The 10,713-nt window shown below is 29.1% G+C and overlaps 1 protein-coding gene and 1 long non-coding RNA gene across 2 annotated transcripts in view; one reads left to right on the top strand and one right to left on the bottom strand.

Annotated features, from left to right (window-relative positions):
* LOC125813787 (uncharacterized) overlaps window positions 1-9,509 on the top strand; it is a 193,651-nt gene extending 184,142 nt beyond the window's left edge. The window contains exon 3 of the long non-coding RNA XR_007442087.1: window positions 9,490-9,509. This is a non-coding gene — a long non-coding RNA (uncharacterized LOC125813787). The remainder of the gene's footprint in view (window positions 1-9,489) is intronic.
* LOC125813770 (ubiquitin-60S ribosomal protein L40) overlaps window positions 1-10,713 on the bottom strand; it is a 275,584-nt gene that overhangs the window by 110,536 nt on the left and 154,335 nt on the right. The gene's annotated exons all lie outside the window — the stretch shown is intronic.

The raw sequence follows: 10,713 nt of genomic DNA, 5'->3' as shown, positions 1-10,713 counted from the left end.
TTTTAATTTGTTTGTCCTATTTTAGTTTGACACAAAATTTATAAAAATAAAGAAGCTACTAATAACTTTTTGCTTAAAAATAGAGTCATTTACATTTCTGATTTCATCATAAAACACGTAAGATCCATTAAGTTTTCAATTTGTCTACCATCACCCCATTAAGGGGTGTATTTACTATACAAAATATTAGGACGGCTCAACGTAAATGGGGCCTAAGCAGAAATTTCAATTTGAGGCCTAAAATATAAACAATCTTCATATACATATTTATTCCAAAATATTTTTCTTACACTACTTAGATGAAAAATCTTAGTATTTAATATTGTTTTTTCAGTTATTAGTCCCAATAAGATTTTATTAACTCAACGTTGAAAAACATCCTTTCAGTGACGCAATTATTATATGAATTATTAACATAATTCTATAAGTAATAAGTTGACAAATTTAAAATAAAGATAAGTGTTAGAATCATCAAATCTGATTCAAGAAGTTGATAACTTGAAATACCCTACTTTCATATGCTTGTTGTAATGCTTGAAACTAAAATTTTGAAAGAAATAAAAAAATATATAGTAATTCACTTTGTTGAACACTTTTCACTATTAATTCATATTTTAACAAAGTACAAAAGACGTTAAAGAAAATAAAATATATAATTTTAAAAAAATATAGTTTTTTTATCATAAATAATCATTTTGAATATTTAGGGCCCCAAAATTGAGGGTCTAAGACATATGCCTTGTTATTAGGGGAAACTACGTAAATGGGCCATAAAATTTAAAATAATTACAAGTTCATATCCAAATCCAATGTAATTCCTGAAATACATATTCTCTCATAAATAATTACAGTCCATACCCCCATTCATTAAGACTGATAATTTTCACTTAACTGATACTAAATCAACATCATATACTTTATTGGTATCATTAAGGCTGATAATTTTCACTTAACTGATACTAAATCAGTATCATATATTGTATTGACATCATCAAGACTGATAATTTTCGCCTAACTGATACTAAATCAGTATCATATAATGTATTGGTATCATTAAGGCTAATATTTTTTGCTTAACTGATACTAAATCAGTATCATATATTGTATTGGTATCACTAAGGCTGACAATTTTCACTTAACTAATACTAGGGATGTACATGGCCGGGTTGGTTCGGGTTTTTCAAATATCAAACCAAACCATTTGCGTTGAATTTTTAAATTTATAAACCAAACCAAAAAAACTTGGGTTTTTCAATCTTGGATTTTTTCAGGTTTTTTGAATTTTTGGTTTTTTCGGTAAAGTATTCATACAAACATAAAATTACTTGTACTTCAAATATTTCTTTAGTCCTACCAAAATACAACTATCTAAAGTGTTTCTTAAGAAAATAATACAAAATATGATATGATTAATGACACTAAAATATCCAACAAAATAAATAAATAATGAAATTGCGCAAAACAAGTATTGCAAATTAACAAGTCATAATGAAAATGATCATAATTTAAAAGTACTAAATCATGCTAAAATAAGTTTAATAAGTATTAGTTGCATGACTAAATATTAAAGGAAATTAAAATTAGATTATGTATTTTAATTGTCTAAAACAATGTAAAACTAAAGAACAAATATTCAATATTATTGTCATTCTTAGCGTTGAATTGATTTTCTTTTTGCATTAGTATTAATTTGATTTTGATTTAAGCTTTATTATAATTACCAACATATGTGGACTATAATATTTATTGAACCATTCAGAATTTTAAGTTTCAAACTTGAAATAATTTATTAAAAGATAAAAACTATGAAAAAGTATAAGAAATATTTAAAAATTATATCAAAGTAAATATTTTTATGTATAAAATAAAATTTTAAAATAATATATATAATGTCGGGTTGGTTTGGTCTCGGGTTGTTTTTTTTTAGTTAAAACCAAACCAACCCAAATATAGTCGGATTATTTTTTTCAATACCAAACCACTAGTCAGGTTTTTTTTTTTTGGTTTGACTCGATTTGCTGTTTGGTTCGGTTTTCGGTTCGATTTTGTACACCCCTAACTGATAGTAAATCAGTATCATATACTGTATTGGTATCATTAAAGCTGATAATTTCGTTTAATTTGATGCTAGATCTGTATATATGTATCATTAAGGTTTCTTCTTCAGAAATTACTCATCAGTCAATGATACTACAAGAGTCTATGTATATTGTTGTGGTATCATTAAAGTTTATTGTTCAGAAATTACTCATTAATCAATGATATAAGAGTATATATATACATATATATTATGGTACCATTAAGGTTTCTTGTTCATAAATTACTCATTAGTCAATCATGCTACAAGAGTATATATATATATATACTTGTATAGTATCATTAACTAATGAGTAATTTGTGAACAAGAAACCTTAATGATATCAATACAGTATATATATACTGATTTAGTATCAATTAAGTGAAGTTATTAGCAATAATGATACTAATACAATATATGATACTGATTTAGTATCAGTTAAGCGAAATTATCAGCCTTAATAATACCAATACAATATATGATACTGATTTGATTGCCTTTAAGCGAAAATAGTTGTAACACCTAAGGTGTTTACGATTATTCATTACTCCGTGTTGAAGGCTTAGGAGCTTAAATTTGAGAGTTTTATTATAACATTATGCATGATTCGACAATACGATTTTAAATCAAAATATAAAAAAATGAATTAATTAAAATAATATTTTTAATATTGTCTTTTAAAATATCTTAGATATTTATGAAAATAATGTAGTTACGTTATATTGTGGTGCATGTATTATTTCAAGGATTTTATAATTTATTGATATTTTAGCGGGGATAGTAAATGAAGTTATTGGAAAAAAATTATTATTATATGAGAAGTTTTATTCAAAATGATTTTTTTTTTCATTAATTGTAGTATATGAAAAATATATATTTAGTTTACACTAAATAATGAGATATAAATATATTGTGATATCACAACCCCATTTCCACGTGGAAGTGGGTAATGGCAGCAACAATTCTCTATAGTGCCACCTATCATTTTCTATATATTGACACACTTAATTGTATATAAATAATTACTACACAAAAAGGAAGCATATCTATGTGTTTGACTAGAGCAATTCGTGGGGACTCATTTTATTTAGCTTCTACGCTACTATATGAATATGCTTACAGCTTTCAACAATCAGTTCAACAATTTACTGGGAACACAAAAATCACTACTCTTCTTTCAACTTTTGTTGAAGAATTATTTTGGGAAATTCTATTTGAAGTCATATTTAATTACCAATATAAAAGTGATTAACTGCAAGTTATTCCAAATTCCCATTTAAGGTATGTTAAGTCAATTTTTATTTTTTTTATATCGCACGATTTTTAAACACTATAAATTATATTTATATACTACTCTATTGCTAGGAAGACCCTTCACAGAGCATTGGAATGTCAGCTATTCATTTTTCTTAATTTTAACGTGTCATTGTTGTGCATGTACTGCTGTAAAATATGATTGATGGATAAAAGTTATGTTCCATAGTGTTCTTATTTCTTATGTCCATTAGCAAGATTTTGTCCTAAGAGTGAGACTCAAATGATGGAGATTTATTATGTTATACCTAAGGGTATTGTTAAACCTTCCTTTCTCGTGCGAAGTTCTTACGATAATGGTTTGAAAATCATATTCATACAAAACCTTGTACCCCATTCTTTTGATTGTATACTCATCAAGCAATCATATTTCTGAAAAGAGTTATACTATTACCATATTGAAGTCATTCATAAATTAAGTCAGCCATGTGAGTCTCCTGTAAGTTCCTAAATGATTAAATTGCTAAGTTGTTCGAGTTTGTTCTAAAAGCCTATGAGTTCTATGAGTTGTTAACATGTTATACGGAAGGGATTACGAGATTATGAGAACAAGAGTACCAATGGGCCAAGATTGGAAACATGACTATGGCAACATTATGCATTACAAATTCATGACATGACATGCTATGCATTCTATTCCCGAGCTATAATCGGGAGGTATGGGGCCTATTGCCTATATTTATGCGTATGAGACACGGATGGCCACAAGTTGGCGAATATGATGCAAGTTCGCTACCGGAAGGCACCACCGTTGCTAGCATTTGGTTGGGTATGTCATGCATTTGCATATATATATATATATATATATATATATATATATATATATATATTCATGATATACGATTACACGAGCATACCATGCATATTTAGTTACTATGAGGTCAGATGTTGATCATGGAAGCTATTTGAGTTTCCCTTTCAGATTGAATCTCCACTACCCTTATTATCATAGTTATGTATTATTTCACTTTCTGCCTTACATACTAGTACATTTTTATTGGTATTGACGTCCCATTGCCTGGGGATGCTGCATTTCGTGTTGCAAGTTTAGACAAAGGTCTTGATTGGCCTTTGCAATAGGGGGTGTTGTCTCATCTGAGGATTGGTAAGCTCCATCCTTCCTGGAGTTGTTGGTCGTCTTTAGGTTTTGCATACATGAGTTCGGTATATAATTATTGGTACTTTCAAGACCTCGTCCCACCTATTTGAGTTGTAGTATTCATAGAGACTTGTGGACACCCTATGTTGGGCCTTCTTAGCTTCCCTTTATTGCCTTGTCAGATTATTGTATATAAGATTTTAATTGCAGCCTTGTCGGCTTGCTAGTTCAATTTCAATTAAGTTTGCCTTTCTGGCCCTTTTATTATGTCATTTATATTCTTGTGACCTCGTCGGTCCACTTATCTTGCTTCAGTATTTCATTGTGAAGGCCTTGTCAGCCCTTGTTATTTTCTTTCCGTTATGTTTTAGTGTCTAGCTTGGTCGAATAAGGTACCGCGTGCCGTTGCGCCTCCCCTAGTTTGGGGCGTGACAATAGTTTGGGATATATAGTGTAATTATTTAATGGTATGAATATAAAGATGTATATGTTTGCAATTTGCTTTTATGAGGTATCATTACTATGCGTAGAGAAAAAATTAGATAAAATACTTATTCAATCAAAATTTCTGATCCAAAATATAGTCCAGTTATTAGTTATTGTTACTGTACTTGGCCGTTCGACCAGTGAAGTTCACAAATCTTTTTCACTTCTCTGGAAAATTCATCTTCTTTCTTGATGATTACATCGACACCCACCAAGCCAAATCTTCAATCTTGTCATAAAAATCAATATTTTTCTTCATATCGCAGGCTTAAATCCAAGACATCTAACTAAGGATAAAACAGTCTAATTACTGTACCACAACCCTTTTGAGTCATCATAAAAGAGGTTAAATGTTGTTGACAATGTTCATAGTTTAGCTTTGGAGTTTAGGTCTTTTTCAGAACCAATTGGTACAGTGGAAAGATTATTACACTATATATGCAATTAAAATTTAAAGAGTATTGGTTTAGAGGAGGTCCACTGAAATTCATCATGGAAGAATTTTAAAATTTAACTTGCCATAAACTTGAATTATTTCGAGGAATAATATATCAAAAGAATTAAAACATTGAAAAGATCTGATATCTAAAATTTTAAACTATTTAAAGAAAATTTGAGCTGATCGAAATCGGAAAAAGAATTAACTCATTGAAGAGGATGATTTGTTGTAAATCGTACATTACATACACATGCAATTATTATTATTATTATTATTATTATTATTTTAACGGAATACATTTACATAAGAATCACATTGATTAATGCTGAGTTATTTTTATCTTTAAAATAAAGATCACTAGCCACTTAGTTTTTCTTTCTTCTTTTAAATGATACACTCATTCTAAAAAATATATTTACCTATTGAATATATATATATATATTATTATTTTTTAATTATTTTTTATTTTATTTTTTTGTGGCAGGTGATAACAGAGGCAGGAAAAATATAGTAAGGAGAACTGATCTCTCAAAATAAGTAACTCAACATCTAATTAAGTGTATAAATGAGTACTATCAAATAATATTATATCAATTTTAAAAAATATAGGCATAAAATATTTACAATTAAGAAAATGACGAATTCACGTATCCTATTTTAATTTAAACACTCCTGATGGTGGCCAATCAGAAAGTTAGGGCTTCGTGATGCAGGGCAAAAGTGGACAGAAAAAGATTAAGAAGTTTAAATATACTATTACTTTTTCTATTTTAATTTATTTTTCTTTTTAATTTTTTTTAAAACACATATTTCTTATTTAACAACTCTTTAATTATTCCACATAACATGTATAAAATAACATGAATATTTTTGATAGATTATACATATTCTAATTTAAAACTACAAAATAAAAAAATAAAAAACTTTACTAGACACCTCACCTTGACATGTACAGTGATCTGGCGGCTAATCAAATCACATAGACTACCTTTAATTAATTAGCCCTAATTAGTGACCAGCTGTATGCATATGATTCGTTTGACAGCCAAGTAATTGACAAGCAGGTTGGATGGATTCTTTTCCCTTTTGGATTATGTTATCATTTAGTCTTATTGCTATATTATTTATAGGGGTACGGTAGATCTTCTTTTTTTGCTTACGACTAAAAAAAGCATATGGAGTATATATAAAGATATTAAAATGAATTGATTTTTTATGCACTTAAAAGTTGAATTTGAAAACTTATTACAGGTAATATTTTCTAGTAAGTTAGTATATGCATATATTTGACAAGAAAATTGGCATTAGATCTTTGTCAATATGGGGCCTCAGTAACCATTGATGCACGCCCGTATGTCAGGATTAGATATTTTGGAGCGTGAACTTGTAAGTTGGACCCTTATACTTATGACTTTACCAAATGAATCCTTAAATTCATTCAAACACAATATTTTAAATCTCTTTCTCATTTGATATGTGTGTAATATACTCATTTTACACATGAAATATCATGTCATTTTTAATGATACGTCATTATTATTATTATTTTTCCAATGACATATCAGAAGTTAAATTTTAAAAATAAATAATATTAAAAAATAAAAAGTGCAATTTTCTCTCTCTCTTCCCCCCTTCCTGCTTCATCTTCTTCGTTCCCACCCACCCTCTACGTCTCACCCAAAAATAAAAAAAGCTCATCATTCTCATCTTTTTTCACAGTTCACACTCAAAAGTTTTTCTCAATCATAAAATATGCTAGATTATAATTAGCTCTTGCACATGCTTTAGGTTCTATTTATTTTGATTTGATAAAGAAAAATCAAGAAAACTTCAAGTTGAGAAAAATATATTTATGAGTAAATTCAAGTAATAGATCTTAAATTTATGAAAATGGTGAATGATATGTTTTTTTGCAAAAACTTTTTTTAAAATTTTGTATTTGATGATTATGATGATGGAGTGTACGACAAAGAAGAAGAAAAGAGAAGGGGTAGGGGCGGGGGGTCTGGGTCTGAAGAAGAAGAGAAAAAGGATGGGGTGGGCTGAAGAAGAAAGGTTTTGAGATTTTTTTTTTTTTTAATTATTTTTTATTATTTTGTCTTATAATTTTAATAATTTTTAAATAAAAATATTGCATTCACTTGCTTTAAAACGCGTGTGGTCACACATTTGTCCAACACAATCATTTTAATGTCACATAAGCTCGGTCAATGATCAGAGGGGTTTAGAAAATAGAGATCCATCGAGTTTAAGAGTTCATTTGATAAAATGATGAGTAGAAGGGTTCAATTGACAAACGAAGCCAAGTAATTAAGCCTCCTAGGTCATTTCGCCTTAAACTAATTACTCTCAATGGATAGCTCATAATTAAAGTGATGATTGACCAAGAATCGCAATCTAGCAAGATCTAACCTGCAAATTAGTAGTACTATAGATAATCTGTCATATTCGTATAGCAAATCAAATTATTATGATAGTTATTTTTATGATTATGATGCAAATATTATTGAAATCCATTTCAAATAAATTGTCATACTGTGATAAAAGATTACACAATAAAAAATCTATGAAACTTTGAATTTCGTTTAGGATCCAATTTGAAGTCCTTTTTATCGGTATTGACATGACATGAGACCACTATCAAATCATCTAGCAATTTGCATAAGTATAATATAGTGTACTATATATATAGTTTAACTTTGTGTGAATTAAATTAAATTATCATACAGAAAAGAAAACGAGACTTAAATAAACCAGTGAAGATTCTGTTTGTTTCCCTCATATTTGGTTCTTTAGATTTCCACTAGATATTCCCTTTTATGTATATGGAGTACTATATTTTATTATATTATTATAAATAATAAAGTGGATCATTGGAATAGTGTTAGCGCAGCCGTATGCAGACATAAAAGCACTATATATTATATATGGATAATTAGATCATATAAAGTTATGATGCTTGCAAGTTTAGGTAAATGTTTCCTAAACCTTAAAAAAATTCTCCACTGACAGTGTTACTGTACAAAGTTTGACCACATCTAATCTATCTAATTAATATAGGAGGCACACAGACAATGAATCACGTGTCATATTATAAATAATAAAACGTATTATTAGTGACAACTAAGGATACTAGACTAATCCTCATTTAATCAAAGATCTCATGTTTGAGCCCTAGGTATAAAAAAAATATTTGATAGAGAGCGCTTCTCCTTCTTTAATTAAAGGTTTCATGTTTGAGCCCTAGGTATAAAATTATAGCGTTTTTTCGAATTATACGCGACACGAATTTAAAATAATCAAATTTAACGTGAGTATCAAATATCAAATAAAAAAAACACATTATTAGTGATTAGCGGATTCCTAGATCTTGATCAAGATAATATATATTGTTCCCTAGCTAGCTATACGTAGATCTATATATGGTATAATTAATCCTTTCTTTCTTATCTTTTAACACCTTTTTTTGGCAAGAAGTAGTAATAAAAATGTCCTTTGGTATGTTTTAACAGCTTATTACTAATTTGTTTGCAGGAACCCGTGAACCATAAATATATATCTTCTACAGTAGCGTCAGATTCCTTTGCATGCATATAAAGAGAGGCATCGCAGCGACGACCATATCCAGAGCAACAAATAAATAATTAAGTGATGGAGAAGTAGACATGGCGTGATATTGGTTCGGCTCACTAATTTCTGATTCATGAAACAGATTAGAGATGAGCCGAACCAATATCACTCTTGTATTCTTCTTTATACGTATGTACAATCCTTGTACTCTTTTTATTTTTTTACGCTTAATTGGAAACACAAGTCATATAAATTTCTTTCTTTCTTGTATAATTAGTACTATTGCTCTAACTATTAACAGGTTTACTAGAGATCATCCAGCAAATGGTCGTACTGACGTTTGAATTAATGTCAGTGGTGATGCTCCTAGACACTGAATCATTCATAAGAGTCTTATTTGATAAGTATTAGTGGATTTGAAGTTTTGGGTTTCACTCGCAGACTTGTTACGTTGTGTTGTTTCCAATTTTCCACAAGTTTTTTCTGATAGTGGTTGTGCAATAGATGATTGTGTTGGTGAAGATGATTGGTGGTAATAGTTGACAATAATGATTGTGATGTTAAAGATGATTGATGAGAGCACCTGACGGTAGTAAAAAGTGATATATAGTGGTATTGGTAAAAGTTTGCAGCTGTGGCGGTTGTGATCGGTGATAGTGGTTGAGGTAGTGATGGTCATGATTGATAGAGATTGTAGTCGTGGTCATGGTCATGGTCATGGTCATGGTGGTAGTTAGCATTTGTGATAATAATTTGTTGTGATGGATGTGGTTGATAGTCATCACTAATTGTAGTGATTTTTTTTTCGACAACCATCATCACTAATTGTAGTGATTGACGATAGTGGTTAATGGAGGAGCCACATATACTTGGGTCAAGTGTCGATCAACATCTTTTTATCATAACGTTACACTATGTATCCATGTAAAATCACTATTTTAAAGGAGGATGCAACCTTGGTTAATTAATAGGTTCAATTCAACCCAATAATTTTAATACCGAATCAAAACAAGCAAAATTTCAACCATCATAAATCATAATTTTAAATGTGCAATGATCTTCTTAGCAAGAATCTTAAAGCTAGAATCAATTAAATTAAATCTTTTTTTTTTAATTCACTTTGATTAAGGTTCTTTAACTTTCAACATGTAACTATTTTCCTGCTCTCCTTAAAATTAGGTAACACTTCAATTCTGTGAATATTTTTTTAGGAATATTATTTCCTATTCGGCTACCTTCAAATCAAATACAGATCTTGTTATGTCATTATGATTTCAATTTGTATTAATTATAGTTTGAACCTATGCATATATAAAAATAATAATAGGTGTAGGTAGCAGAGGAAGTTCTTCCTTATCTTGATGATATCTGAGTAAAGACAATTATTCACGATATAAAAAGACCTAAATGACAAAATCCTTGATACCGAATTATATGTCAAAAGGTACCGATGTATATATACGAATTATAGTGTGATGGTTGAGGCCCTTCATTTATTTTTAACTAGAAGTCTCGAGTTTGATTGAGCCTCTAAAAATGAAAAATTATTGTTAAGAGTATCTCCCTCATAAGATCAAAATGGGTTTTTACATGAATTCAAATTTAATCAGGTTTCAATATCCTTACCAAATACCGAGTTAGAAAATTTGCTAAGGAGAATTTCGAATATATCTATTGGCTATTAGAATGTAAAGGGGTGGAAGATACCTTGCATTACATGACAAGGAA

The sequence above is a fragment of the Solanum verrucosum genome, unplaced genomic scaffold (assembly GCF_900185275.1).
Source record: "Solanum verrucosum unplaced genomic scaffold, falcon-dt-bn FXZP01000205.1, whole genome shotgun sequence".
In the NCBI taxonomy this organism is placed as follows: domain Eukaryota; kingdom Viridiplantae; phylum Streptophyta; class Magnoliopsida; order Solanales; family Solanaceae; genus Solanum; species Solanum verrucosum.
Note: the sequence above shows the minus strand (reverse complement) of the source record. Positions and strands in the feature narration are given on the sequence as shown.